We start from the raw sequence: 24212 nt of genomic DNA, 5'->3' as shown, positions 1-24212 counted from the left end.
TAAAAACCCTAAAAATTATCAAAAAACAAAATTTGAACGAAATCATTGCTTACATTACAGAGAGGTGTGTGTGTGTGGGGGAGGGGGGGGGGGGGGTCCATTAATAAAATTGAAGATAAATAGGGTATAATTAAGGAAAATTATAAGCTAATTGCCTAATTGAGATTGTTTAGGAAATTTTTTTTTGGGGGGGGGTCCGGACCTAAACGTAATTCCGCCCCTGGTTGGACGAGCACTGTTTGGATGCCCCAACTTGGCTAGGGTTCCAAGGAAGAGGTAGGCGGCTTATTTAGTTAGTTAGAAACCATTTACGAAAACTATCTGATACTCTGTTACTTTTTTATTTTGTCAAGGGGAACCCAAAGGCTTCCTAGACCCAAGATAAACCCCTTCGGCGCATGTGAAATGCTCCAACTGTGCATTGCAACACAGTGCCTAACCACTTTGACAGCTTCAAAGAACCTAGGTTGGGGAGCACACCCAACTAGGGAAGAACCACTAGGCCACTTGCAGTGGTTTGATACTCTGTTACTTATGTATATGTGATAGTGTGATACACCGAGTTAGCCTTTATTAAATGTTGTCATGTGTTAAAAAAAAAGTGCAACATGCTTATAATCTCTTGGTTCAACAGACCAAAAGAAAGTCTGAAAAGGATAAAAATATATATATATATATATATTGTAAAAGTAAAATGAGAATTGAAATTGGTCTACTCATTTCATTTCATAGCCCCTTTATATAGGGATAAAATTACAATGGAAACATTGATTAATATCAATTACAATAATGATTGTAAATGCTGATTGTGATGTGATTGCAATTCCTTGATTCCCTCTTTCGTTAGTTTCTTTGATTAAGACAGATAATGTGTTTTTCCTTTAACACTCCCCCTTGTGCCAAGTCAAAGACGAAATGGTGCATGAGTTGTTGCCTCACTGAAAACCTTGCCAAGTAACAATAAAAACCCTGTGGGACAAAAAATACACCTTGGTCGAAGGAAAAGAGCACAACACACCTTCTACATTTGAGGATGACATGTGTGTGTGTTAGACTCCCCCTGATGTCTACACCTCCCCCTGATACTTACATTAATCAAAGGAGATTGGAAAGTCTTCGCATTCCTATGTTTTTCACATGTTTCTCAAATGTGGCATTGAGTAATGATTTGGTGAACAAATCTACCACATTCTCCTCAGACCTTATTTGATTCACTTGAATCTTGAGGAGACCCTGTTGTTGCTGATTGTAGAAAAACTTTGGCGATATGTGTTTTGTATTATCACCCTTGATATATCCTAGCTTCATCTGTTCGATGCAAGCTGCATTATCTTCATAAATGCAAGTAGGCTCTTCAGTGGTAGAACTCAAACCACTAGTCCCTTGAATATGTGTAATGATAGCTCTTAACCATACACACTCATGAACCACCTCATGTAGAGCAATGATCTCTGAGTGGTTCGAAAAGGTAGTCACAAGGGTTTGCTTGGTTGATCTCCAAGATATCGCCGTGTTCCTAATGGTAAATACATAACCAGTTTAGGAACGACTTTTATGTGGGTCAAAGAGGTACCCAGCATCATCAAAACCAACCAAAACATCATTTGGCGTTTCGGTGTAGTGGGTGGCGCTTTCGCCATCAACATTTCCTTTAGGAATTGCAGTTCCATCTGCAGTCCTTCTTGTCTCTCTCTAGGGAAAGAACAGTCCCAAGTCAATGGTTCCTTTTAGGTATCGGAAAATATTTTTGATACCATTCCAGTGACGCTGCGTTGTCACTGAGCTAAATCTAGCTAACAAGTTCACTGAGAATGCAATGTCTGGTCGAGTACGATGGGCTACGTACAATAATGCGCCTATTGCACTTAGATAGGGAATTTCAGCTCCCAACATGTTAGCATTAAAGCCACCCTCAAGTGCAAGAGGTACAAGTTATAGAATAGGGGATTAAGTACGGATGTCGAACCCACGAGGATTGGTAAATCCTTTCCTAGCTAGGGAAAACCTAAGGAAAAACTAGAAGAATATGCAAATATACAATCACAAACAAAGGCTCACAAGTGAACCAAAGTTCATGGTGAGTATGTGCAAGATGGTGTGTAGAGATTTGATTTTGATTTTGAGATTGGTTTCTATTTAAATTGAAACAATGAAAGCAAGTAATATAAACTAAGTTAAACAAAACAAGTTGTTATCAAATGGATGGGAGTTAGGGCATCGGGTTTCACCTTTTGCCTCCCTTGCAAGCATTAAAGTAATTGAATATGAATGATGCAAAGCTAATTGTCCAACTACCCTCTTAGCATCCGGATAGGACTATTAAGGCTTAAACCCCTTTCATTTTATTAATTCTAACCGGATAAGTCTAGAGCTAACTACCTAGAGACAAATTCAATTACCGGATAGGTCTCAATCATTTTCTCCTAAATGCATAAAGCTTAGAGTTTAGGTAACCAAGCAAGCAAAACAATCCTATCTCTAGGTGATTTTAGCTCACTACCCTCACATGCACACATGGTGTGCTTTCATGCTCCCTTTTTGCCTAGAGGTAATCAATCTCTAGGAAAAACTTCATGTCATGGCAAACACATAACTCAAATTGATTAGGTCTAAGTAATGCATTCAACTATTGACTTAGCATGTGAGAATGACAACATGAATTTGCATCAATTTATAAACAAAAGCATCAATCCAAGCAAGTTTGGCTAGGGCTTTCAACCCTAGCCCCAACTAGTTCTCTACTCACACATAGCTAGATACACAAGCTTCAACATTCTATTAAACATCAAATACATAAAGAGATAGAGAGTAACGGGTGACTATTGATGATGCCGGAAGAGGTGGTGGAGATGGGTCTCCAAGAACATGATGTGGTGGTAGTCACCTCCTTCTCCTTGCTCCAAGCTCTTGATATTGGTAAGAATAGTGAAATTTGGGATCTCTAAGATGAGTTGTGGTGTTGAATGGTGAAGGAAATGAAGGTTGTAGTGGTGGAAATGGAGGTTTTAGAGGTGGAGATGGTGGTTTTAGTGGTGGAAATGGTGGTGTCTTCTCTAGAGAGAAAAATGGATATTGGATAGGATGATGATGATTGAATGGAGTCAAGAATTCTGAATAATCCCCTTTGGCCTCTCCTTGATCAGCTATGTGTGTCCTCCTTGGTCCCAAAGTGTGCAAGAGATGCTCTTACACCTTGTCTCCCAAATGGTCCCAAATAGACAAGGTGACAAAAGGACAAGGTGTAGGGAGATATTTGAATTTCAAGTGATGGGATATTTTCACAACCATGGTCCTCCTTTGCTGGAGAAAAGACCCTCCATGAGTGGCGGCTTGCTGGAAAAGTTTGCCGGAAAAGTCGCCGGAAAAGTCGATTTGCAATTTTCTTCCAATCTCCGTGTCTTCTTCTCCTAACTTCAAATCTCCACATTTCAAGCCTCAAATGGTCATTTTATTCTCAATGCAAGGTTTCCTACAAATAAAAGGAAATGGATTAAAAAGGGTAAAATGGAGTGGAAGACAAATCAATTTTCATAATTATGGGGCACAATTGCATAAGTAATTTGTGACTCAACACAACACCTCTTGGTCAACTTCCTTTGGACGAAATGGATCTTTCTTTACATCCAAACTTCGACCGATCATGGGTGTGCTAGCAGGATGCGCTTTGTCCATGTTAAATCGCTTGAGCATCTTTTGGACGTACGCAGACTGGTGGATTAGTATTCCACAAACTCGGTGTTCTAGTTCAAGGCCTAAACAGAATCGAGTTTTCCCAAGATGCTTCATCTCAAATTCGGATTTCAAGTAGCTCGCGGTTTCTCTTATTTCATCAAGAGTACCTATTATGTTCATATCATTGACATATACAGCTACAATTGCAAATCCAGAACTTGTTTTCTTTATGAATTCACAGGGGCATAATTCATTGTTCTTATATCCCTTCCCAATCAAATAGTCACTTAAAACGGGTATACCACATCCGCCCGGATTGTTTCAAGCCGTAAAGTGAGCGTTTCAACCTAATTGCAAACGCACTCCGTGGTTTAGAGTCACTTGATTTGGGTAATGTAAGGCCATCAGGCAGTTTCATATATATCTCTGAATCAAGATCCTCATAGAGATCTGCGGTAACCACATCCATGAGTTGCATTTCCAGTCTTTCGGAAACTACCAAGCTAACTCAGTAGCGGAACGTTATAACGTCCATTACAGAAGAGTATGTCTCCACGTAGTCCATTCCAAGGCGTTGTGAGAAACCTTGCGCCACAAGGCAAGCCTTGTACAGTTGTACCTCAGGACTTCATTCTTCTCATTACGCTTTCTGATAAAGACCTATTTATGTCCTACAGGCTTTACATTTGGTGGGGTTAGCACTACCGGATGAAATACCCGTCTCTTTGCCAGAGAATCTAATTCTGCCCTGATTGCTTCTTTCCATTTAGGCCAATCTGCTCTTTGTTGACATTCTGCAACAGAGCGTGGTTCGATATCATTGTGCTCTATGATTTCTTAAGCAACAGTATATGCAAATATATCATCAATTTGTATGGAAGATCTTTCCATCAACTCATACGCACTCTCATAATCCATTGAGATTTCTTTGTTCTCTAGAGCAATTTCAAACATCGGAGCTTCCTCTAGTATTGATTCATGGACATAACTATAATCAGAGACAATCTCATGAAAGGGATTCTCTACATTGATGATTAATGGATCGGCCCTCTTCTTCCTTGGGTGAGTGTCAATCGTACCAAGTGGCCTCCCCCTCTTCCTTTGGGGAGCCACGGCCTCAACCATACCTCCACTATGTGTAGTTGCAGCGTCTCTATCTGCGGCGCCGTGCCCCTTGTTGGGGACTTCTAACCTTGCAGGCACATTTGCAGCTGGTATATGTGATCTCGTCACTTTTGCGATATCAGTAAACACATCAGGCATCGAATCTGCTACGTTCAGAAGATCGATTATTCTTTTCACTTCACTTTCACATTGTGAAGTACGATGATCAAAATGAGACAAAGTGGGGACAAACCACGACAATTCATGTCGTTCCCTTAGAAAATCATTTTTCCTATCTCCCCCTAACGACGGGAAAACTGTCTCATCAAAGTGACAATCTTCAAATCTAGCGGTAAAGAGATTGCTTGTCAAGGGTTCCAAGTAGCGGATAATTGTTGGGGATTCATATCCAACACAAGTACTTAATCGTCTCTGGGGACCCATTTTAGTGCGCTTTGGGGGCGTAATAGACACATATACTGTGCAACCAAATATGCGTAAGTGTGAAATATCAGGCTCATATCCAGTTACCAACTGGTACGCAGAAAATGGTTGGGTAGTTGTGAGTCTGAAATGAATAAGTAAAGTTGCGTGCAATATTGCATAACTCCATGTAGATATAGGCAGGTTGGTGCACATAACCAGTGCCTTAGCCACCATCTGTAGCCTTTTGATGGCGGCTTCTGCGAGACCATTTTGTGTATGCACATGGGGTACAGGATGCTCTACATGGATCCCAATAGACATGCAATAATCATCAAATGCTTTTGATGTAAACTCTCCAGTGTTATCAAGTCTTATAGACTTGATAGGATGATCAGGATGGTGAGCCCTTAAACGTATAATCTGTGCTAGGAGTTTTGCAAATGCAGCATTTCTTGTGGACAAAAAAGCGACATGTGATCAGCGTGTCGAAGCATCCATCAGAACCATAAAGTACTTGAATGGTCCGCATTCTGGATGGATAGGTCCACAGATATCTCCTTGTATCCTTTGTAAGAATGGAATGTTTTGTTTTGTGTCTTTAGCGTAGGAAGGTCTCGATCCTGTTTTTGCTAAAGAACAGGCTTTGCAAAATAAGTGATGTGCCTTTGAAATAGTCAATGAGGCATAATGGGAGGGAGGTAGTGCTTCTGGTACTTCAGAAGGCAATGGCTGCATTTGTGCAGTACTAGGACCGACACCTTGCAGTGTAGCGGATTTTTGTCCCATGTTATTTTTCACTCAAAAGAAGGGATGTCCGTGTGAGTTCTTGAAAATACAGATCATCATGTCACTACCGAAGTGTCCTAGGGGTTCATGCCAAAGCCTGTATGAGTCAGTGTCCTACATTTCATTGTTGGTGACAGCATAGGATTCAATGGTCCGAATCGTAGTGAGGTACATTCCACTAGATTGACTCATAAGTTTCTCTAAAATGCGTTTCCTTCCATATTCAGTTCCATTCTCACAATGTGTTTCTACAAGATAACCGTTGACACGAATATCTTTGAAGCTTAACAAGGTTCGATTAGCTCTTAGTACATACAGAGCGTCTCCTCGATTCATTTCTATAAAACAGGAGGTATTATTAATTAATTTGAAAAATATATCTCATTTTCTTTAGAGTATTTCTATTTTAGGTAGAGTGCTAATCTTTTCGTTCTAATAATTTTTTTCTGTAGACGTATTCCTTTACATCTTTATAGTGCTATTTCGAACCATGTAACTATGTGTAGCAAATAAATTTGAATAAATTCAATTGCTTCCGAATAAAATCCAAAATTTATTAATAAGCCAACGATAATAAAATCAAGGTCTTGTTCAGAAATCTAATTCATCAAACCATTATTGAAATAAACTTTAAGACCAAGTAATAGTCTAATTAAAGATGAGGCATTATGCCTTCACAACTGTTTTTGGAAAATAAAATAAATAAAGCAGATCAGTCAAAATCTGGGGCATCGATTGACTGAGCAAGTTCCTTGTTGCCATTAAAGTCTGCAATTGTGAGGTTGACGTTTGCGTCATGGCCTCCTTCTTCCATATAGTGAGTCTCTTGTTCTTTAGACTCCCTATATCTCTTGTAATTGGCTGCTACCCTGTTGTTTGCTTGGCAGTTCTTGTACCAATGCCCAATGACTCCACACCTATAGCATGGTTCATTGTCAACTCTATCCTATTTGACTGAAGGATTCTTAGGTGCCCTGTGCACCTTGTTTCCATGACCACTAGGGCCAGTACCACCATCTCTGCGCCATACATTGGGAGGGCCTCCACGGCCCATACCACAACCCCCATGTCCCTTGCCACGTGGGTAGGGATCAGCACGTCCAACCCCTTTTACATTGGGGTTCTTTCCACTTTTCACTTTGCCAAAATTAGCCTCGGGAATTTTATTTGTCCCAACAGGCCTGACTTTGTTGTTCAAAAGAACATCATTATGCCTCTCAGCCACTTGCAGTAGGTTGATCAGCTTATTGAATGTTGTGATTCTTTTGTTGTCATACTCCAGCCTATACTAGTTCGCTAGTATAAGTGCTGAAGTAGGAAAAGTGGAAAGAGTCTTCTGGATCATATCATCTTCTCTGAGTTCCTTTACACATAAATTTAGATGTGTCTTTAGGCGCAACATGTCCTTGTTGAAGTCATTGACCCTTTTGTAGTCAAGTAAGAGGATTTCATTCCACTGAATGGTCAGTTCTGGGAGCAAGGTGTCATTAATGTTCCCAAAACGTCCCTTAAGGGCATCCCACAATTCTTTGGGTGTCTTCAACTGAAGGTACTCCTAGCGTAGGCTAGGATCAATATGTCACCTCAAAAACATTAAGGCACTTGCTGTCACCTTATTAGACGGTACATGATTTTTGGCGTCCGTAATGGTGGCAATGCAGTCTTTTGCCACAAAGGCAGTTTCTACATCGAAAACCCGACGGTGGTATTCAAGTCCTTCTGAGTCCAAAATGTCAAATTCAGGTCGAGTTGGATCAGCCATCTACATAATCAAGAGAGAAGAAATAAATTACGCAGTCATAAAGACATCCACGTGAATTATTTTCCAAAGAACATGAATTAGATTTCAAGACCAAGATTCGTAATGGTCACACATTTTTTTCGATGCTATGTGAAAATGCTTTATCACTGTAAGTATATATGTATAATGCGCATAAATTTTCATTATCCTGGCAAAACAGGATTTATATGTTGCATTCTAGAAATAACCATAGCACATGTAATAATAAATAAGAGATAGTATGTATAAAAATAAAGTACATGACATTAAAAATAAATTACATGGCATGCTCAAAGTTCACAAATATACAACAAAATATATATTACACATAATAATAGCAATAATATATCATGCGTAAATAAATAAACGTAAATAAAATTCACAAAACATGCTTGAAATTTTACAAAAATATAAACAGTAAAATATATAATCATGCTTAAAGATAATTATATAAAACACAAATAACAAGACATGCTTAAAAGGATCAATATTGTCTAACTAAACATGCTCAAAAGTTCATGATAAAAACATAAACAATAAAATATAAAGCTTGCTAAGATAAATTCTAATTATAAATGATTAAATATACAATAGTATGAAATTAAATAAATAAAAGAGAACATACTTGGTTTCGAGAAAATAAAATAATCCTAGCGCACGCGCGTGTTGATGCAGACGTGCGTAGTGATGTTCTTGGGCTTGAGATAATCAAGGCCGCTTCCTCTTTCTTTTCAGCAGTGGGCTTTGTTTTGTTTCTTTTTCTTTTCCCTTTTTTTTTTTTTTTTTTTTTTTTTTTTTTTTTCTGGGTTGCAGGGCCTGTTTTTGTTTTTTTTCTTTTCTGGGCCGCAGGGCTTGTTTCTTTGTTTTTTATAAAAAAAAAATAAAAATTGGGCCAGTTCTTTTTTTTTTTTTTCCTACTATGTCGGGTCCCTTTTTTTCTTTTCTTTTCTCTTCTTCCTTCGTCTGGTTTGTAGGTGTTGGCTTCCTCCTTCTGGTTTGCAGGTGGTGGCTATGCGTCGGGGAGGCAGGGCTGGGCAGGACGCAAAGTGCTGCGCGCGGGGGTGGGGCTGCGCAGACGCGCTGGCTGGGCTGGATCGAAGGTGGTGGTGGTGCTGCTGGGCGTGTGCTGCTGTTTCTATGGCACTGCTGAGCGGGGCAACGGGCAGTAGGCTGGTAGGCAGCGCGGGGCAGTGGGCTGGTGCACGGCTACGCTAGGCTGGGCTGGAGGCCACGCGGTCAGATGGTCTGCCGGTGTTTGCTAGAGGAAGATGGGTGCGGAGAGCAAATTGCTTTGGACTGGGATTGAGACGGAGGCTGCGAGGCCAGATGAAGACGCGCGCTGGGGAGGGCAGAGGGTGGGGCTGCTGCACGGGGAATAATTTTGTTTTTTTTTTTGTTATGGTGGCGGCCGACAGAAGAAGAAAAAAAATTTCTGCTAGGGTTTGGATTTTTTTTCGAACCTAGAATTTTTTTCTTGGCTATTGGCTCTGAGCGTGCTGATAACGTGTAAAAGTAAAATGAGAATTGGAATTAGTCTACTCATTTCATTTCATAGCCCCTTTATATAGAGATAAAATTACAATGGAAACATCGATTAACATCAATTACAATAATGATAGTAAATGCTGATTGTAATTCCTTGATTTCTTCTTTCGTCAGTTTCTTTGACAAAGGCACATAATGTGTTTTTCCTTTAACATATATATATATATATTTATTTATTGAAAGAAACCCAATTCCTCTATGTTTTTTTTTTCTTTCCCTAGCCTTCTTTCTATTTCTGAAAAAAAGAGGGCTTTACAAAATAAAGGATTTTTTTTGTTCCCAATAGTTATGTATTTAATTGGTGGATAGAAGCATGGAATGAAGTCTTGCAAACTTTGTTTGATCCCTAAACTTTGTTGTACCAACATCCATGACAGAGCCGTGAATTCTAACCTTAATTCCGGAAATAGGTATCTTCTAAACTCTCTCGTCTTGCAGGTGATATTGGTTAAAGAGATCTTTCCCCTATTCCGTTCTCCACTTATAGCTACCAAGACTCCAGGATAAGAACCCAAAGAAAAAAAAAGAAAAAAAGAAAGAAACGAGGGTGCCAAAAACTTTGTCGATGACCTTTGCTTGGTTTACAAAGTAACAAACCCTTAGGTGGCCTGAGTTGGTAAATCAGGCCCATTATATAGCGCAACGCTAATGCACTGAGAGAGCCCAGACATGGATGGTCTCACAGGCCCATAGTAGGGATGGCCAGAAATTGCCTACCTGGCCTTTTATTTAATTATTTCCACTCAAAAAAAACAAAAGAAAAGAAGAGAAAAAGAACACGCTACCCTTTCTACTCCAAACCTGCAGCGTAACTGAAATACTTATGCCTTGACTCATTTCTGATGATACAAACGAGTATAAAAACAGTAAGGACTTATAAAAACAATTAGAACTCAGTTTTCCTGACTCTCCTCTATACATATCGTTTACTTTTCCTGAATAAAGCCTGAAAGAGTTCATTTTATTGATGAAGAAAGAATGGCTTCTGCTCAGAGGGAAGCAACCAGAAGCAATAACAACAACAGCGACAGCAACTAACAAAAGTAGCACCACACGAAAAGAAAACTAACAGACAAATTCAGCAATAGGGAATCTGATCCCAATAAAGCAAGAAATATGTAATAACCATTTCAGAGAGTACTAAGGATGGGATCCTGCTCAATTCTTTAACTTCATTGAAGTTATAAACCCTTCTTCACCTCAGTATACTCCCTCTGAAGTCCAAAGCTGCCAAGCTGCCTGGATAGAAAAAAAAGCTAGGGTCACAATTGGTACTGAAAATCATTGATCTGTATCGAGCAAAACTATTGCCATTCACAATAATATTCGTAAATTATAAAGAATTGAATCCTTACCTAGCTTGTGCTCCTTTCTAGAGTCCACAACAATTTAGTGTTCCACAAGCCACTGTGATGGAGAAAGATTCTTGAAATCAGTGAACGAATGATTGCTGCCGAGACTGAAAGAATGTATGACTCTAACATGCTGATGCCCCAGACGGTCTTTAGAATAATTCTGAAGCCTAGCAATGAATTCCTTGTGCATGTCATACAGAAGCAGTTCCTCCACTGATTTCAGATCATCAGGGCCAAATGCTGGAAGTGACTTCAAATTCCGACATTTACACATGGTTAGCTTCTCAAGTATAGGCATTGCTCCACTCTCGACTACCATCATATTTAGCCCTTCAAATTGTTCAATATGTAATATCTTTAGTTTCTTGAACGTATTGGTACTGAATTCTAGCACTTTCCCTCGGTCATAGTCAACCAACTCGAGCTGCATTAGATTAGGCAAACCTTGAAGGGCGTCAAGTGGGTTAGCATTCAGCTTTGACCACTTCAAACCAATCTTTGCTAGACTATTAAGCTTAGGAATCCACCGTGGTAACTTTTCTCTAGACGCCCTTTCAAATATAATCTCTCTAGATAGAGTGGTGGAGGGGATCCAGATTGCATATGATCCAACTCAAGATACTCGTCCACACTTGTTGATCTTACGTTGAAAGATGCTCCATCTTTTGAATGGCTAAACACAGATCTCTTCCGTCTGTCAGCCCCAGCTTTCTAAGATCAGTTAGCCTTCCCAAGGCTTTAATGAGTTTTTTGTTGTTTTTCACCTTCATAAGAGCAAGTGCACCCGTAGTCAAGAAAAGGCAAAGTCGAGAAGTCAAGTTACTATTCACTACCACTGGACATAGGTTTATACCAGCTGTTTTTCTTGCCGGTCAACACTGTTCACGCAAATCACTGTTCATATTACTGTTCACCATTGGATTTAGTTGTTTAAATCACTGTCCATATTTTACTGTTCACGGTTACTGTTTGTATTTACTGTCCACTGTTCACATTGGAATCAAAATCACTTAAGAAGCCAACCCAGCGCTGCCAAGTGTCCTGCCTCTTTGCTTTTCTTCCTGACATCACCCACGTTCCTCACAATATGGGGCTGGCAGCTCCATGACTTGGGGCAAGAAAAAAGTCATAGCCTTGCCCTTTTTTTTGACCCCAGTCATGCAAAGCCAAGCTTTGCCCAGTCAAGCAATCACCGGTGGAAGCTTCATTTTCATTATGCCTGGTCACCACATCATCATTCTCCCCTTTTGCCCGGGCAAAGCAAGATCGGTGCACTTGCTCTAAGTGACAAATTTTGTATAGATGATAAAGCTACAATATTCGCTGTAGAAAGCATGCTTTGAGAAACCTCCACTCCTTGGGCATCTCCAAACATCACATAATTCTTGACGTCATAGCGAATTAGCGATACATTAAAAGATGGCGCATACTGTGGAGCTCATAAATCTCTTTTGGTAAAGTGGTGACTTGAGTGTGCTTAAGATCCAAGGTTTCCAAGAGTGCTAGATTCTTTATGGACTTTGGAACTGTTTTAATGTTGGTTTCTCTGAGACTCAAGTATTTTAAGAGAGTGAGAGCAAGAACACTGTTGGGAAAGTCCTCCAAGGACACACCTTGCAAATCTAAAACCCTTAAACATCGAGATCTTTCAACTACCTTTTCAAGCACAGAATGAGAACTTTGTGAAAGTTTCAAGATAAGCTTGAGAGAAAAACCAGAAAATAGAAACTGATTTGATATATTGGACTTAATTGTTACAGAGGGATTTGGGTTACGTATTTATAGTAACAAGCCAATAGGCTTAATTAGCATGCTAACTAATCAACGTAACTAATCCAACGTAACTAATCTTCCATGAGACCAGCAGCAAGGTGACGCGTGTCACAATAACACACGAAGGCTACACAACACATGAGGCAAAGATAAAAGGTAAATGGTAAATGGTAAATGGTGCAACGCGTGTATATATGTATATATGTTATCACCCCTCCGCAGCTTGATGTGGGGGACCAAGCTTCAAGCTGGAGCACAAATAATTGTGTTGAGGAGAACAGAGACCCTTGGTAAAGAGATCAGCGAGCTGTTCCTGGGAGCAAACAAATTGGAGCCGAATGGAACCATCTCTTACTTTATCTCTTGTAAAATGGACATCAACTTCAATATGCTTCAACTTGGAATTAAGCACAGGGTTTGTAGCAAGGGCAAGTGCGGAGATGTTATCACAATGGAGTGTAGGTGTAGAGTCAAGAGAGAGATGCAAGTCAGCTAGGAGAAGCTGAAGCCATGTAGCTCAGAGGTTGTATCAGCCATACTACGATACTCGGCCTCAGTAGAGGACCTGGAAACAGCGGTTTGCTTCTTACTACACCACGAAACGGGAGTACCATTAAGTAAAATTACAAAGCCTGTGGTGGACTTTCGATCATTCGGGTCCCCAGTCCAATCGACATCACTATAGGCTTGAAGAGAGAGATTATGATCAGACTAGACTTGAAGCGATAGACTAGTATCCGAAGAAGAAGAGGACCCCCTCCTGAAGGTAATGCCATAATCAGATGTACCTTTGATGTACTTGAGTATGCGTTTAGCAGCATTGAAGTGTTGATCAGTGGGGCAATGTAAAAATTGACACACAGAGTTTACACTAAAGGCAATGTCACGCCTTGTGAAGGTAAGATACTGCAAGCACCCCACAAGACTTCTGAATTGAGCAGCATCGGTGGAAGAGAGAGGTGTGCCATGGTCTTTGAGAAGTTTGAGACCGGACTGACATGGAGTAATGTGAGAATGACAATCATCCAAACCTGCTTTGTGAACGAGATCCTTGGCATACTTTTGTTGGGACACAAATAGACCGTGAGAGACATATTTGATCTCGAGTCCCAGAAAATAATGGAGTGGACCTAAGTCCTTCATCTCGAATTCTTGTTGTAAGGAGGTTTTAATCTCAGTGAGAAGTGTGTCACAATTGCTAGTGAGTATAATGTCATCGACGTATAAGAGAAGATAAGCCTTGGAAGAACCAGACACAAGAGTAAAGAGTGATGGATCTGCATATGAGGGTTTAAAGCCAAGAGAAGGTAAAAAGGAGGTAAACCTTTCGTTCCAGGCTTGAGGTGCCTGCTTGAGGCCATAGAGAGATTTATGAAGCTTGCAAACATGAGTGGGATACAGTGAGTCCTCAAAGCCAGGAGGTTGTGCCATATACACTTCTTCATTAAGCACACCATGCAAAAAGGCATTCTTGCCATCAAGTTGATGTAATTTCCAACCATAAGAGGCTGCAATACTCAGAATCAAACGAACAGTTGTGTGTCGAACCACAGGGGAATATGTCTCGTCATAATCTATACCATATTCTTGGCTAAAGCCCCGAGCAACAAGTCGAGCTTTATGTCGAGCAATAGAGCCATCTGCATTCTTCTTCAGTTTATAAATCCACTTACAAGAGACTAGATTTTTATCAGGAGGAAGTGGAACCAAAGTCCAGGTATGTTGACTGATGAGAGCATCATATTCTTCTTGCATAGCTGACTTCTAGGCTAGAATTTTTATAGCTGTTTTATGAGAGTAAGGTTCTAAAGTTGTAGGAGCGGAGCAAGTAGAAGAAAGAACAGAGAGAAAGGCCTTTTTCTTAACAATTCCTCGTTTGCTTCTAGTCATCATGTGATGGTCATTTATTGTAGCATCAGTTAGACCCTCCACAGGATGTAGAACATTGGACTGAGATAGGTGACTAGTATGTCGAGAGGGTGAGCATTCCAATTCAATTGAGAGACCAAGTCCAAGTTGGGAGGTAATATCAATGGAACGTTCATTTTCATCAAAGTGGATAATAGTGTGTGTCTGTCAATTGCAGGAGTGGTAGCATGTGCTGGAATAATGCTCATTGTAGATGGTGATGTAAAATAAGAAGAGGAAGGAAGTGAAGGAATAGTGTGCATTGTGGACGGTAATGTAGAGCCAAAAGGAGCATGTGGAGGAATAGTGGCATTAGTACAAGTATTAGATGAGATAGTAGGCTGACCTGACAAGAGGATTGCAGTGGCATGTGTTGTTGAGTGCGGGACCGGTGCTGGGATAGTAGGCTGCGCATGGAACTGAGTAGCTAAAGAGCAAGGCCATACACAAGGCTGATGTTGCTTTGACCCAAAAGATAATTGAGAGCCAGCGAAAGGAAAAGATGTTTCATCGAAGAAGACATGCCTTGAAATAATATACTTTCTTGTGACCTAGTTGTAACAAATGTATCCTTTGTATCCAGCTGCAAAACCAATAAAGACACACTTTGTGGTTTTGGGTTGAAGCTTGTCAGTCCTATATGGTGTCATGAGAGGGTAGCATGCACATCCAAAAACCCTTAACACATCAACAGAGGGAACCGTATTGTACAACTTTTCAAATGGAGAGAGCATTTGTAGGATAGTAGTAGGCATCCTATTGATGAGATATGTGGCAAGAGCACATGCATGATACCAGAACAGTGAAGGAAGAGAAGCAGTTTGTAAAAGGGTTACAGCGGTTTCCCTTATATGTCTATTCTTTCTCTCTGAGATACCATTCTGCTCTGGCGTATAGGGATAGAAGACTTGATGAAGTATCCCATTAGCATTCATGAAAGCTTTGAACAGTGAGCTAGTGTATTCACCGCCCCCATCACTGCGCAAGGTTTTAACTCTCACGGAAAAATGGGTTTTGACAAAAGCACAAAGAGACTTAAAGTAAGAAAGTACTTCTGATTTGTTTTTCATTGGAAACATCCAAGTATATCTTGTACAATCATCTATGAAAATTACAAAGTACTTAAAACCATCTAAGGACAAATAAGGAGCAGGACCCCAAACATCAGAGTGAACTATATCAAATGGTGCGTCACTTCTGGTGTGAGAAATTGGAAAGGGAAGCTTGTGAAATTTACCAGGCAAACATGCTTCACAAAGTGTAGAATCAACAATAGTATCAGCCGAAAGTTTGCACTTATTTAACATACTTTTGGCAACTTTATTGGTAGGATGACCAAGTCTTTGATGCCAAAGCAAATTCTTGATAGACTTTCCAACGTATGCAGTCTTGGAAGAAGAGCTAGTAATAGGAGAAGAGGATGTTGAACCAATCTTGAGTGGCAGATCAAATGGTATGGGGTATAACCCTTGTCTACTCAGTCCCTGATAGAGGATTCTTCCCAGCACCTTGTCCTGTATCACACACATGAACTCATCAAACCAAACAGAACTCTGTTTGCACAATTGATAGATAGAGAGTAAATGAGCAGCTAATTCGGGTATGATGAGGACATTATCAAGCTTGAGTAAACCAAGAATTGTATTACCAATATGAGTGATATTGAGTTGTTTACCATTACCAACTTGAACAGTGTCAGAGGCAGTGTAAGGAGCAACGTTATTAAGCAATTGGACCTCACTAGTCATGTGGTTGGTGGCACCAGAGTCAGCAAGCCAATACTGAGGTGTGGAGGAAGAAGCGAACATGGCAGAGGGATGGATTGGAGGTGGTGATTGTTGTTGATGTGGAAAGCCAATAATATGATAACACCTATCAGCAGTATGGTTCTTTTTCTTGCAATACTGACACTCCACACCAGCAACAGAGTTGGTACCAGGGTAGGGCTGCACAAAGGGATGATATTGGGACAAAGTTCTACAAGTCTGAGCTCCATGACCAGGTTTGCCACAGAGTTGGCAAGAGAAGGTGTTCCCAGATTATGAAACACTGTTGGAGGTATCTGCCAAAATACCATTATTGTAGTAGCTACTGGCAAAGCCTCTACCAGCCATGTGAGGGCCTCGGCTAGGTCCACCAAATCTCTCGCGGCCTCTACCAGCATAAAAGCCGGCCATCCCAAGTGTAGGGTCAAGCATTGGGAAAGTATGGAATGGAGAATAACCATAAGACACAGGAGGAACGGGAACATAAGTTGGCTGGGTAAGGGGAGATGGAATCAGATTGGGAGCTGGTGCAACAAGGGGACTAAAGCCAGGAGGGACAGTGGAGACTGTAGGAGAAACAGATGAAGTGGAAATGGGATTGGTTGGCAATGAAGGAGTGGCAGAAGTGGAACTCTATGCAACCATAGCAGTAAGAGGAACAGGTTGTGACTCATTCTCAATGTCAACCTCAGCAGCTTTGAGCAGGGTTTTGAGCTCCCCCATAGAACAACTAACAAACTGAGCTCGGATTACCGTTTTAATGGCAGCAAATTCAGATGGTAAACCCCTCAAGACAGTAACCACAATATCTTCATCGTCAAGAAAAACACCAACAGTTTCAAGGGCATCTTGAGCAGCCTTGATCTTGTCCAAATAAGTCTCTATATTATCTGAACCTTTCTTGAGGCCTTGGAGAGTGGACTTAAGCTGCAAAATATTCTGCCTATTTGGAGCAGCAAATTTGAGACGAAGATTGGACCACATCTCATGAGCGGACCGACTTCCCACAGCACAAGACATAGCAATTGGACTCAAGGTCTGTCCTAGCATGTTAACGATGCTCTGATCCTGTGTTTTCCAAGCAACATACTCACTGGATACAGTCCGAGTGCCATCAGAGGCAGTGACATACTGTGGTGGACAAGGTGTGGATCCATCAACAAAACCAAAGAGGTTTTGGCCTCGTAAAAACGATTCGAGTCGAAAGAGCCAAGTAGGATAATTCGACTCATCTAACAGAATGTTAGGAAGGTACACAGTGGTTTGAGTAATAGCCATAAAGAAGCAATGGAATAGTTCAACAAGCAAATCACAGGAACGAAACGAAAGCGCAACCGCAAGTGTGAACAAGTAACCAGATCTGAAGAATTGTGGAAGAAACAACCGGAATTGCAACTACGATTATGAAGAACCTCTAAAATTAGGGTTTCGATCTTGAACAAGTAATCAAAAACACGATCTAAACAACAGTGATGATATAAACCAGAGATATAACCAAATCCAAAGCTTCAATGATGAAGAACTGCTAAATCAATAGTCGAAATCGGAGACTTGAAACAAAACAAGTAGAAAGAACAAACTTAGCTGAAATGAAGAACTGAGAGTTGAGAAACGAGCACCAGAGATTAGGATAACACCGGAACTATGATCGGAAAGACGACGGAGCTCCACAGTGACCGGCCATGGCTTTGATACCATGAAAGTTTCAAGATAAGCTTGAGAGAAAAACCAGAAAATAGAAACTGAGCTTTTGTATATATTGGACTTAATTGTTACAGAGGGATTTGGGTTACGTATTTATAGTAACAAGCCAACAGGCTTAATTAGCATGCTAACTAATCAACGTAACTAATCTTCCATGAGACCAGCAGCAAGGTGACGCGTGTCACAATAACACACGAAGGCTACACAACACATGAGGCAAAGATAAAAGGTAAATGGTAAATGGTAAATGGTGCAACGCTTGTATATATGTATATATGTTATCACTTTGCTGCTGGAATAGTAATAGGGTACGATTATGACTCAAGTCATATCCCGACTCTAGCAATTTGACATCGGCATTATGAATAGAAAGGCGGCGTATTTTCTCACCTGAAATACCACTAGTACCATAGTCTGTTTGATCTAAAACACTAATGAAACTCTCGGCTTTTGAAATGATGAAGTCACGAACAAGATTCAAAACACGACAACTCCTTACTCGTCCATCGATTTCCCTGGCGCTGGTATGCACCAAATTTCTTCCAACGAGCTCATTCAGATAACCTTCTGCCACCTTTTCCATTGTCGTTCCTCTTTTGGTCTTCACAAATCCTTCAGCTATCCACAAACGAATTAGCCTTTGACGCCCGATAGAGTAGTTTTCAGGAAAAATGCTGAAGTACAAGAAACAAGGTTTCAGATGGGTTGGAAGATCCTCGTAACTTGGCTGTAAAATATGGCTAATAACCGAAAGATTTGAGTCTGGTCTAATTTCTGATCCAAGGCTGTTATGGAAATTCTTCCACTCAACTGGAGTTGGAGCTTGGTTATGCAGAGCATCTAGTGCTGTAATCCAACCAAATTTTTTGTCGATAATACCATTAATCTCAGTCGACAACTCCTTGCCTGCGTTCCTAGTTGGGAAATAATGAACAATTTTGTGTTTCGTCTGAGAGGCTATATTGCGATGGATGTGATGAGGAACCTGAAGCATGAACTTGTCGAGAGCATCCTCAATTTCAAAAGCCAAATCTTGGATTTCTCTTACTCGAGTCTGAAACACTTGAGTACCCTCATCGATATGTTCTGAACTTCTGATAAGTCGGCTAGATACGCTTCCATCCTCCTCAAATAATTCTGGGCTTTTTCAACATCATCCTTGACTCTAGTTTGACGTTGAAAGTTTTGCTGGACGATGCTTATCACCTTGTCAATTAAGGCCAGTGCTACAGGAACGGCAACTTCAGCCATTCGAGGAGAATGACTACCTTCAAGTTCCAGAAACTTGCTCCTTCGTCAGTGCAAATTCCACAAGCAAAAGACACAACCGAAAATTTGAACAAATTAACAACTCAGAGAGATAACAAAAGGCTCATTTTAACAACTTTAATCAAACAATGATTGCGCTGGATTGAGGGTTTGGACAAGGAGCGAGGTTAATGGAAAACAGTCGATGGATGAAATTAATGTATTGCTAGGGATTTATGGAATTATTTCACTGGGATGATAAAGAGTGTTGGCCGGTGTGGTATAGGCACCAAGCTATACCGGTACGTATAGATTGAGAGATTGTAGTACTCTTGATAGAATGCGCCGGTATATACACGCGATCCACATCTCTACTCTTGAACTTGAAAGCTGAGCTATGAATCAAAGACAGAGGAAGAAGAAGATCAGAGAAAGGAAGAGGGAGAAAACGTGAGAAAATTGAGGACTACATTGTGACTGGAATATTTTGATTACAACCATCCAATCTCTTTATATACTAAAGCAGCCTATGTAAAAATAACAACCAACATAGTAAAAATAACCAACACTCCTATATTACCCTTAACATCCCATCCAATCTCATCCAAGCCTTGTGCTATTCCAACCAAGCCTTTGTAACTAGCAACTTTGGCATCAATATCAACAATCACTTCTGTTGGTTTAATAGTCAAATCACAAGCACTTTTGCGTCAATTCCCACTCATTGCAAACCAAATCATTGCAGCAATGGCCACTATCCAACGTATGAAAAGACACTTTCACCAAGCCATTCATGCCATTCATGTCAGCAACGCCAACACCAGGATCATAGTTGTTGCAATTACCACTGCATAAAATCGTGTCATCGATCTGCTCCACCTCCATAACTCCTCAAACCATAACCAATACCAAAATCATCTCCAGAACCATCCCATCCAAAAAAAAAAAAAATTTTGCAAATTGCAACAGTCAACTAAATCTTCTTCTTTAACAATCACATAATTCTTCTTCTTCAACTTCATTCACTTCTTCTTCTTCAAACTATATACAACTAATTCATCTACTTCTTCAAAACGCAATCCATTCTTCATCTTCAAATCATTCAATTCTTCCTGTTCAAACTATATACAACTAGTTCATCTACCTCTTCAAAATTCAATCCATTCATCTTCTTCAAAATTCACTTCTTCTTTCACAAATATTTACAACTAATTCATCTACTTCAAAAACCAATCAATTCTTCTTCCTTCTTCAAAATTGAATTCCTCTTCAAATATTCTATCTATATACTTCAACATAATAACATGCAAAGTAGATTGATGAAACAAAAACGACTAGGGAAGATCCCATAATAGACTAGCACATCAGCAATATAGTGAAGCAGAGCAACAAGAATTGCAGAGGAGCCGATGAACAACGAGTAGAGATGAGTGAATCGAAAAGAGATTACCAAACTATCTGTAATTGTATCAAACCATGGACGTGAATCGGCACTCCAATTCCGGTGGAGACTGACGGAGGGAATCGCTTGTCTGCACTCGAATCGGAAAACGACGTCGCACCGAACAAGGCCATGGAATCTTGATATCGATGAGTTTCGGATTCCGGAACAGAACAACGACGGTGAAAATCTCAAACTTCGAGCAAGGATCCATGGCAGAGGGAGAAACTGAATTTGGGGGTTAGGGTTTGGAATTGGGGAAAATCAAAATTGAATGAAACTGATAACGCAGAAGCAAAAAATAGAGGAAGCAAGAACATCTAGGTCACCGATCAACCTGAGCTCTTGATACCATGAAAGCTGAGCTATGAATCAAAGACAAAGGTAGAAGAAGATGAGAGAAAGGAAGAGGGAGAAAACGTGAGAAAATTGAGGACTACATTGTGACTGAAATATTTTGATTACAACCATCCAATCTCTTTATATACTAAAGCAACCTATGTAAAAATAACAACCAACACAGTAAAAATAACCAACAATCCTATATTACCCTTAACAGAACTTACAATGACCTACTAGATAGAAATGAAAAATCTAAGTCGTTCACAAGTGGACGAGCCCTCCAGTTTGATTGTTCAATTTGTTTGGTGTTTCTTTTTTCTTTTTAAAAGTTTATTTTTGTTTTTCTTTACGGCCACTGGTACGGAAGTAATAAAACTAGTTTACATTCTGTTTTTGTTTTATAAGGTGGAGTTTTTAACACCCCTAAACCGTAAAATCTTTAATCTAAATATTGCTGAATACTCATTTAGACTAATATATCTGCAAATTAAAAATTACGAGATAAAAGATACAACGAAGACAGTTTTAAAGACAATTGGCTTGCAGAATATGTAGGATTCATGATGTGACGAAATATTGGATATGCATGCATGTGATGTATCAAAAGAATCTTCTGCGCAAGTTGCATTAGTATTCAAATTAGCAACTCGCAAGGAAAAAACCAGATTACAAAGTCAGTCAATCGTCTCAATCCTAAGATCGAATATCCCGCAGGCCGTTGCATGACCATGAAGAGCGCTTCGATCCAAAACTATATGATTATGACTAATGACTATGCCATATTTTATGAAAGGAAAAGTCTCCTCTTGATAGAAAAGATGATGATCTGGGCGAGATGACTGAGTTCTTTCCATCTCTACATTACTACCTATAAGGAGGACCAGTTCGGAAACCGACCCGCCGACTGGCATGGGAAGAAGTCAGCTACTTATCAAACACGTACTCGATTTAAACAAGTCAAGCATATTTATGGTCGATCTGTACGTGGAGGACTGTGTTATGTAGATGGCAAGAGAGTTTTTGTTTGTTTAATTTCTAGAGCTAGCTTCAAACATAAGATTAAGACCGTATTACAAAGGATTAACACTTGTTGTTTAATTGTTTAATTGTTATAACGTGATAATTTCTAGAGCAAATTATCAATTAAGATCTCCTTAATATTACTACTTTACTCGTTTATAATTACTGAGTTGGGAAGGTTGTTGCATGTAACTTGGCCAAACCCTATAATTAATCTAATAAGTGATAATGAAAGAGCAAAACCGTCCCATAAAAAAATTAACCAGTGAATTAATCAATGATATACATACATACATAATTTTATATAGTCTGTTTATATACATGGGTGCCCTTATAATGTGGACCACTATAATGAGGAGTAGTTGATGACTTTTTTGTTAAACCTACTTTGCAACCACATTTTCACAAATCAACCGTTAGATGTTTAGATATTTATGTGTAGATCATTTATGCAATTTTTCAACCAAATTGAAAATCGTTAAGGTATTCATAATCGTGATATATCAGTTATGACCATGAACAATTCATGTTTGATAGATTTGGTTCGTTCATTGATTTGATCTAGTTCTGTACCATAACGATTAACAATTTGGAAGAAAATTTATATAAGTGATCTACTCATGCATACATAAACATCTAACGATTGATTTGCCGTAATGTAATCGAAAAGTGGGTCTCCCAAACCGTTGATTAGAAAATCCTCAACTAGTCCTCATTAGAAATGCTCCCTATATTATTCCTATCTTTCCTTAATATCCGAAATTAATCTTTTTACCCAAAAAAGAAGAAGAAGAAGAAAGTAAATAACCCCAGGCAAGGTGAGGGGATACTAGGGTTTCAGACTCAGAGCTTCAGTGACAGAAGGGAGCATATATAGATCCAAAACGGTCTTTGGTCTTGCCTTGCCTTACTATCGTCTTTGCTTCGACAGAGAAGCGTCATATTGACCCTTGACCTGAGTTCACTGCGATGTGGTGGTCAAGTAGTGTGATCAAAGATATGTGTTTTTTTCTTAGTGTTCATATACACGAACTGGGAACATACTAAATTTTCTATGCATAAATCAATCTAATAAGTTATTGTTGTTGGCATTAGTGATGCCATGTAATTAGGATCGTGAATATTGAGTATTATTAGGATTATTCTGTTGTAATTAGTTTCTTAATAGGTCTTGATGTATCTTGTATATATACTCCGTTTGGAGAAGGTAAATAACACATCTGAAAATTCCAATCTCTTTGTTCCTTTGTTCTATTTGACTTGGTATCAGAGCCGAGATCCATTCGGACTCGGTGTAGGTGTTATTTGGTTTCCGCTGCGAGAGAAAAAAAAAATCAATTTGCTCTTGTTCTTTTGTTTCTTTGGTCGTTGACCATTTCGTTTGATTACTGGTCCCTTTGCTTTATTCTTAGTTACTGGTTATGTTGTCATACCTTGGCTGTACGCTTGATATTTGGTATTTGGAACACTAATTGATATATATTAATCATCAGTATATCAATCATTCCTTTGGTCTACGTTCTATACTAAAGCATCCCTTTGGTCTACGTTCTTTTTATTACTGGTCTAAAGCATCCCTTAAGCTACGTTCTGCACATCAAGTCCATTCTACACATCTACTCTTAGGGACCGACCGCTTCCATCAACAATTGGTTTGTGGTTTCCTAATTTGGATATTTGAAGAAAATGGTGGATCTGACTATTACCGATGGGAATACTGGAGGATCTCAGAATGAAGGGGCTAACTCTGTGGCCCGTGAGGTTGTGATTATTCATAATGTAACAGATAATTTGAGTTTTGGTGTAAATCTCGACGGCACCAATTATCAGTTATGGCAGAGGCTTATGAAGATCCATATTCAGGGGATTGGAAAGTGGAGTTATGTTACCGGTAGTGCAGCAAGACCTGCTGCAAGACCAAAAGCCGATGAATGGGATATAACAAATACTAATGTGATGGGAATTCTTCTCAAGGCTATGACTCCAGAGGTAATGAGATTTTTTGCCAACTATGATTCTCCCAAAGCAATTTGGGATTCTGTTGCTGCTACATATTATGATGGGAGTGACTTTGGTCGTGTTCATGAATTGAATGTCAAAGCTTTCAAAATAACTCAGAGTGGATAGCCTGTTGCAACCTTTTATGCGAATTTGAAGACAATTTGGCAGGAGTTTGATCAGAGAAACCCTAATTATATGACTTGTGAAGCAGATATTAATTCCTATCGGACTGAGCAGGACAAGATGAGTGTCCATATTTTTCTTGTTGGCCTGGACCCTCACTTTGAAGGGGAAAAAAAATGAGTTATTGCGTCTTGCAACTCCACCTACATTGGAACAAG

This window comes from Rosa chinensis, chromosome 5, assembly GCF_002994745.2.
Source record: "Rosa chinensis cultivar Old Blush chromosome 5, RchiOBHm-V2, whole genome shotgun sequence".
Lineage (NCBI taxonomy): Eukaryota > Viridiplantae > Streptophyta > Magnoliopsida > Rosales > Rosaceae > Rosa > Rosa chinensis.
Note: the sequence above shows the minus strand (reverse complement) of the source record.